An 8,211-nucleotide genomic window follows, 5' to 3' on the forward strand; every position below is an offset into this window, starting at 1 on the left:
GGACCCGCCTCACGCCCCCAGCCCGGCCCCCGGCGCTGCCGCCCGGGCACGGCTGAAAGCGGCACCGGCCCCCCCTGCCCGCCCCGGGCAGGTCCCACACCGCCTGCAGCCCCCGCCCCGGGCTCTGCCCTCGCCCGCACGTCCCACCTCGGGTTCAGCGAACGGGACCCGCGCCCGCCACAGGACGTGACACTTGGGAAGCGGTTTCACCTGCAGCCCTGCGCTCGGGGGAGCCGCTCCGGAGCCTCCCCTGCGCCGGGGCCTGTCCAGCCCTGAGCTCCGGTCCTTCAGCCTGTGGAACACTGGCAAGACCAGGTGGAAAAAGAGCTGAATAATTGTAATTCACCATAACTCAGGCTTCTGTCTGAAACAAACTACACCTAGGAGACAGGCAGCAGCTGCTGCGGGCTGAGGAAAGGCAAATTGTCAGACCAAGCCGGTTTTCTTCTTGAGGAAACAATCCCTGCACTTTGGGGATAAGCAGCTGTGGGGGCTGCCTTGACTTCAGTAAGGGATTCGATGCTCTCTCTAACCATGGCCTGAAAACAAACTAAACAAACACAGTCCAGAGAGGTCAGGGTTTGCTGGGGTAACCAGAAGCTGTCAGAGGTCCACTTGCAGCACAAGATACCCTGACCTAAGATACTGCAGGGGTCTGGTCCTGCTTAATAATATCAAGTGCCAGTGATGAAATTGAGAACACATTTGTTTCATTAGCAGATGATGCAAATCACAGCAAAACCTGGATCAGGAGCAGGGCCTGTAGCCATAACCACATGCACTAATGCTGCATTAGCATGAGTTCGGTCCATAAAGCAAAGTGTTTTGCAACAGCAGAATTCTGGCATCCCACTTTGTCCTGGATACAACCCTGGACTGGAAGCAAATCTTCCTTCTGTTGTGGCTGGTGCCTCTCTCCAGATAAAAATTTTAGACCAGTGCTTGCTGAGCCATGGTGATAACTGGGCATTCTGAACTACAGCTCTGTTCCCTCATTGTTTAACCAAGGTTCTCTGCCTTCCTCCACATACAGCCCTGAAGGCTGGTAGTGGCTTTTGAGTCCAAAGAGTTTTTAAAAAATGGTTGCTGGGTTTTTTTAAGTGATAAGGAATACAATGTGGGTTTTTTTTGGTTTTTGTTTTTTGTTTTGTTTTTTTATTTGGAGGGTAATTTAGAGAAAAGGAAAGATGATGCCTGGTGGAAATGAGAAAGATATGTCCCATACATAATATATGCCCCAAATGGCCTATTAGAAATACAACAAGATTTCCTGAACTGGAGTTGTTGTTACACATTACAGTGTGCTAATGCTCCCCCATGGAGATGCTGATACAGAGAGAGTCTTTAGTGTAATAATATTAAAAATCCTAGAGTTTCAATAAGATCCTCCTTGCTACCACAGTGGTAGGAAATGAATTGATTCCAAAGGAAGACTCTAATTGCTGCTTAGTATTCACAAAATATTCTAAGATACACTGCAAACATATATTCCAATGTGTCTGTGGCATGATCTGCAATAAGGTTTTTTCCAAAGAGACAGTCACTTTCCAGCAGTTTAGCTGCTGCTGTATTTGTACCCTTGGAGAAGCTGCCTGAGGGAGCCAAGGCTTCTGCTGCAGCCAGGCAGGTGCAGAGCTGAGGGGCAGCTCTCTGTGCTTCTGCCTGGGCAGACCTTTCAACCTTGGCAGAGCTTGGAGGCCAGGAAAGGCACCATTGTGCTCTTTCACAGAGCACAAGCAGAGGCTCTGAATCAGCAAATGCTTGCAGACTTGGTATTAGGTACATGAATAACTATACTGGAGTCGGTTAATCTACCAGTGTGAAGTTACTCAAAAGCATAAGTATTTGCAAGTATAATGTTCTCCTCTGAATATTTTACATAAATCTTTTTCAAAATGCATTTATTTACTTCTGTTTATTCACAGCATGTGTTTTCTCACGAGTTCCGCAGTCACGTACCATCCAGTTTGTACCAGTGTCTTGTTTTCAGAACACTGAATAGGAGGAATTTTATTCAGGCTTGGCTACAATGCTGGAGCTGTGGCTGGACAAATACAGCTTGCTCATCCTTGAGTGGAAAGACACCAGATTTTGCATCCTCCAGAACATCGTTCCAAATAGCAGTGCATGCTGGCTGGGTTTGTTAGCAGGGCACAAGGTCACTTAGCAGGGCATCTGTGTCACTCCATGCAACTGAAGCAGCAGCTCAGCTTTGCTGGAAGGGTGGTGATCATGGTGCCACTCCTCAGGGCTCAATGGTGGGGACAGCACAGCTGCACATGTCACACTGGGCTGCAGAGCTGACCAAGGTGCCAGGGAGCCATTCCTGCAACCACATTGGAGGAAGGCCAGCTCATCTCCTCCTGTGCTGCAGAGCACTGGTTTCTACACTTCCAACAGACAAATAAAAGTCCTCAAAAAATCTGGGCTCTCAGTGATGCTGCCAGCTCCCTCAGTGAGGCACAGCATGGGTACTGGGTGCTGTGCTGGTGCCAGGATGGGGATGTGCAGCACTGCAGGCTAGAGCAGGGGACACTGGCCCTGCTCTGCTTTCCATGCTGCTCCCAAGGGAGAGCAGCAACTCCTGGCAGCCACTGCTCAGGCTTCACCATCAAAACAGGGGATTCATTATGACAACCCATAAAGGATCTTGCATCCCTATCCTGACTGTAAGCTCAAGCTTTTTTGTCTAAAATCCTTTATGCTGCAGGAATTCTCTCTCTAGCCACATTTAGTGTAGTGGTTAAATACTGCTGCACTTACCATATTTTCCATGTCTGCCTTTAGAGAAAAATCAGCATAGTTTAATTTTATGCAACAGCTGCAGGTTGAGACTTTGCTGCTGCCTGGTTTTAGGGTTTCTTGGAGGTAGGTTTAATCTGCTGCCTTTAAGTGCACCAAAATGTCTTTGCAGCTACAACTTCCCTCCTGTATTTCTATTTTAAGTCTTGATTATTCTAAAAGGTATGAGAAGGTCCTCATCCCTCCTGTGCACATTGTAACTCAGGCCCCTCTGTACGTGGAGGATGTGACTCCACATACATCCAGCCCTGGTCACCAACACAGCCTGAAGGGCAGCAACACGCCGGGAGGGCAGGGAAGTGCACAGCTGCAAAACGGGTCTGCCCTAGAGGGCTCTGGGTGGCCTGTCTCTGGTAGAATACAGACAGACCCTGAGAGTTACCAGACCTCTGTCCTTCTGCCCTCAGCAATACCCAGACTCCGGGGCACAGTCCTGCCCTAGCAAGTCGACAATGGTAGAGCTAAATCCCCACTTTTACAAGTGGTAAAATATTAAAGAAAGCAAACAAGCCACTCCAAAGGTTTTTAAAGACCTGCACACTCTGCAGTAGGCACCTGCTTTCTGCTGGGGTGTGTGGGGGTTGCTTTTAAACAAAGAGATCCTGAAATACTCCAGGTAGTGATGTGATCCTAAGAGATGCAGGATTATTTCAGGAGCTCACTGTAGTCAGAAACCCCCAGACCACACACCAGGTTTCACAGTACTTTTGCATTTTACTCTAAATTTAATCTTTTATTCTTGTTCAACAAGGCTGTGTAATATTTCCTACAGGGAAAACAGCTCACAGTTTCACTGCTGCATTCTTTCTCACTTTCAGGTGTTCCCTTTGCTGCACCTCAGTGTGGTACTGCTGCAGGCCAGGCTGCAGCAGGCAGAGCTCCTCACCAGCCAGCCGAGGCACACCATGGCCAGCTGCTCAACTCCTGAGGGTGCTGTGGGAACCCAGAATGGAGTGGAAAGTCATTTTTTAGAAGTGCTCAGTGTCTGTGGACACTTTCAGCCAGTGCAGGACTGCTGCATGCACAGGGCTCTCTATGGCACAAGGCAGCAGCAGCGCTCAGCCCACTGTTTATTGTGGATCATAATGTTTAAGTAGCCTGGCTATAACCTTGTAACTAGTTTTCCATGACAGAATGAGTATTGCTCAGCACATACTAACAAAACATGGCTATGAATCCTTCATAAGTTTCCTGACAGTGGCAAACCCCACACTGGGATTCCACAGTGCTGCAACCTCCACCTGTCCCCATCCTGCCACTGAGGGTGATGCCGGTGCTGGCAGGTACTGGGAGAACCTGGGGCAGGGCTCCTCCCACCAGACACTGAGCACCTTCAGGCAGACCCCTGCCTGGGGAAGTCTGGCAGCCAGCCCACTCCAGGGAGGGCTTATCCAGCCAGTACATCAGTGCTGAGAACAAACAGTGATGAGTGATGTGCCCCGATTCTGTTCTGACTTCAGTCTTACCTGGAAGACAAGGAGCTCCGGGGCAGATGCACCACCTTGGGCCTGGGTGGTGGGGGGACCTCCAGCAGCTGTTCCCCTGCACTTCTGCTGCAGCTCCTGCCACATCCGTGCCAGCCAAGGAGTTGCTGCAGCTCACATGGGAGCCTGCATATAAAAGGAAAATGTTGTATTTAGCTCCTCACTTAGCCCTAAAAACTTAGTCCTAAAAACAAGTGATTATTTTCAAGCATGTGCTTAACCCACTCCTGAATTACAGGAGCAGCTGCAGCACCAGTGAGTGACTCAATGACAGCCCCAAAGGAGCCAGTCTGCTGTCTGCTTGTCCAACAGCCCCAGCACAAGTGGGGAAGACACCTCATGCCTCTGCTTTGGCAGGTTCCTGCATGGACAGCAAGTCCCTCCTGGGAGACATGCACAGCTGTGGGGCACACACAAGCCTGTGGGACTGAGCATGCAGGGACAAGGCTGCAGGCAGGGGCCTTCAGAGCATGGTGGGCATCAGGCAGAGGCAAGAAGTGTCCTGCTGGCCCCTGTAAGCACATTCTTAGGTCCTTGCAAGGGAACCAGCTCTGGCTAGCAGCTGACTCCTCTATTTGTACCACATACATTTAGGAAAATATTGTTTGCAAGTGTATTCACTATCAGGAGCATCCCAGTCACAGGGCACTGTGTGAGCAATGCCTGGGAAGTTACCAAAATAGCCTTTGCAGAAAATTGCTCTGAACCATTGCTTCAGGGATCCACTCTGGAACACAAAGTCATCTGGAAATGACACCATTCCTTCATTTCCTGTTTACTTTCCTATCCCATACTTGTTACTAAATAGCCCTGTACAGGTTAAATAGCATTGGTGCTGGATAGGTTAAATCCTGCCATTTCTATTGCAGTCCCCCTTTCAGTTACAAAATACCAATGTACAACACCCATGCTAGTGATAGTTGTGATTTATGCAGCACCCAGGGACTGCTCTGGCCAGGGCAGACATTCAGCCTTCCCCCCTTGCAGAGGTTCAAGGCATTCCTCACCTGAAGACATGGTCCAGGAGGAGGAAGGACTTTTTATCACCTCCCTCCCAGGACAGGGAAACCAGGGCCCAAAGCATGCTGTGTCCTTCTTGGGTCATGGGGAGCTGCTGGCCCAGAATTCACAGGGACCTGGCATCATTTAATGGCCCAACACTGAGATATGGATTCATGAGTCCTGCTTCAAGGCCCTGCAGCCAGGACCAGCCCTGGTTGTTCTGCAGAGACACCCCAGGACTGCTGTTCCACCCAGACGGAGGGCAGGAAAAACTCCATGTGGCTTAATTACCAAGGAGAGCCACACATCCAGATTCTCAGATTATGAGTAATAGCCACAGTGAGATGAACACCTTTGCTTGAATAATTTTGAATAATGAACACATTTGGGGAAATAATGTTTTCTTTGCAGACCTCCTCTGATGAAGTGTTACTGCTTGCCATGCCCTCTCGCTCAGGGTGGGCACTGTCCCAGCCCTGTGCCAGAGGGTCCAGGCTGCCCAGCACACTGCTTCCCACCTTGCCAAAGACTTCCCTGTGGATACGTGCAGGGAAAATCCATGAATAGGGGCTAGCACAGCGGTGAAGCTGCTGTCCTAGGAACACACTGGCAGCAAAGGTGTTCAGATGACAGGTGTCTGTATGAAGGAATGCCAGCCAGTTAGTGGTGACCATTGGCAGGTGGTGCTGGGATGTTGGTCACAGTTCAGCTGCCTTTGCAAGACTCTCTCTAGGTGCAGCCCCTTCTCCATTTAGCTATACAGGATCTCAAACCACAACTGTGGTCTCCAAACTCCAAGGCAGGGCCACAGCCAGCAGCCTTCATTCCTCTTAAACTGTAATAAATAATTAACATACAAGTTAAACTGCAGCCAGAGAATTAATGCCCCTGTTCCAGCCCCACACCGTCCTTCCTGCCATTGCAGCACAGCAGCACCAGGGGCCCCGTCCCCTCCTGCCAGAGCCCATCAGCTCCCTCCACCACAATTCCCAGGCCAGCTGGCAGCATTCGGCGCTGCTGCTTGGCTCTTTGGCTACTGCAGCTTGTGCATATTAGCACCCCAGTGAGTTTCCCATCCGTCTGACAGGACTCAGTGTGGAGAACGATGCCAAAGTCAGCCATAACCGGACAATTACAGTATCACTGGGAGACCAGAAAAATTGCAATCCAAACAGCCTTAATGAAGAGCCAGCAGGGGCAGCAGAGCCTCCCCAGCCTTGCCCGGCTGTCCCCAAACACAAGGTCCCTGCCCCAAGGGCATCACGGCACCTCGGGTAAGGGCAGGATCTAGCCAGATGTATGATACAGCTGAGGCTCAGGACCAGAAACGGAGGTACAAGCATGGAAAAACCTATACCCACCACAGCCAGCAGTGGAAGCCCTGACTCTGCTGAGCAGTTTTGAGTTCCAGCATGGTGCAAGCTCCAGCAGAGCCCCTCATGCTGGCAGGGAAGAGGCTGCTTGCTCAGCACCTGCTTGAATGTCATCCCAGCTTTACCAATACTGGAAGCATCATGTCTGCAGGGTCCCTTTAGGAAAACACACTTAACAGTCCTTACAAGGAGGGAGATAAAACCAAGATGAAGCACATCAGCCAGCTTCTCAGAAAGATTTGTGCATCGCTGGGAAGTACAAGAGGGTGAGCTATCATGTGATGGGAGAATCTACAGATCACCCAGCATCACTAATGAGAAGCCGTTCCTTGAATACATAATTTGACATACCTTTTTTTTTTTTTCTCTCCAGCTTTGAGTTTACTCCAAGGTAAGTTTTAAGGTTTTTGTTCCACAATTACAGGCCTGCGGTTCCCTCAAAGCACACCCTGAGAGCACCGACAGTTGTGAGGCGGGATCGCTCCCCTGCTGCTGAAATCATCGATTTCTTGCTAACCAAAGGGAGGCTGAACAGAGAGAAGGGCTTTCCTTTCAGGGTGAACAATATGCCTCAACAATGCGATAACGAGCTGACATTAGAAAGAAAGGGGCTCTTCCAGCTCCTTTCAAGCCGAGAGGATGCCTGTGCCAAGAGGTGCTTTCATATGGAAAGTGGTGCATTTTTTCAATGTAAATATTTTAAGAACAGAATTTAAAACAAAACAAAACAGAAAACTCACCTGCGTTTACCGGGAAAGCCCATTCAGTTTCTTCTCTTTCTGTCAAAGGTCCTGCTGCAGGACACGCTGCTGCCCGTGGCCTTGGTTAAGGGTGGGATTTAGTACAGGGGCTGCTCGGCCTGCGGGGGGCGATGCCTGGGGGGGCAGGACCCGCAGCCCGCGATGCCCCCGCAGCCACCGGTACGAGCAGCTTCCTTAGCCCCACGGGGCCCCCCCCCCCGGGCACAGCCACACACACGTGCGAGCTGCGCACACACGTGCGAGCTGCGCACACACGCATAGGGGTCCTGGGGCTCTGCCGAGGTGGCAGGACAGGCCCCACAGCCCAGAGCCCCTCACCGTGCTGGAACCATGGCCAGGTTCATCCCCCATCCAGACCAGTCCAGGTCAGGTCCAGCAGCTGCTGGGCAGGTCCACGAGGACAAGGTAGAAACGAGGACAAGGCAGGAGGCTGGAGACACAGGGTGTTGGGGGGGCTGAAGGACTGAGCTTAAATGGGCTTCTGGGCCTATGAGCGTGGGGGGCCAGGTGGGCCTGGTCAGGGCCGAGGGCAATTAGTGCCCCACGGGGGCGGAGCTCCCTGGAAATGCTGCCATCTCCCACAGGTGTGATGACCTACACCAGGTCTCAGCAGGACAGAGGCTGTCAGGTGTTGCTCTGACAGCCCACCAAAGGACCCCAATTACAGCCATGCTCAGGGAACCCTGCCCAGCCTTTCTGGTGATTGGAGACCCTCACCTTGTGTCTGCTAAAAAAGCCTAAATTAGTCAGAGACAAAACCCTGGGAAGTCTGCAGGGTAGGATTCCTGC

The sequence above is a fragment of the Chaetura pelagica genome, unplaced genomic scaffold (genome assembly GCF_000747805.2).
Source record: "Chaetura pelagica isolate M959 unplaced genomic scaffold, ChaPel_1.0 scaffold405, whole genome shotgun sequence".
NCBI classification, from domain to species: Eukaryota; Metazoa; Chordata; class Aves; order Apodiformes; family Apodidae; genus Chaetura; species Chaetura pelagica.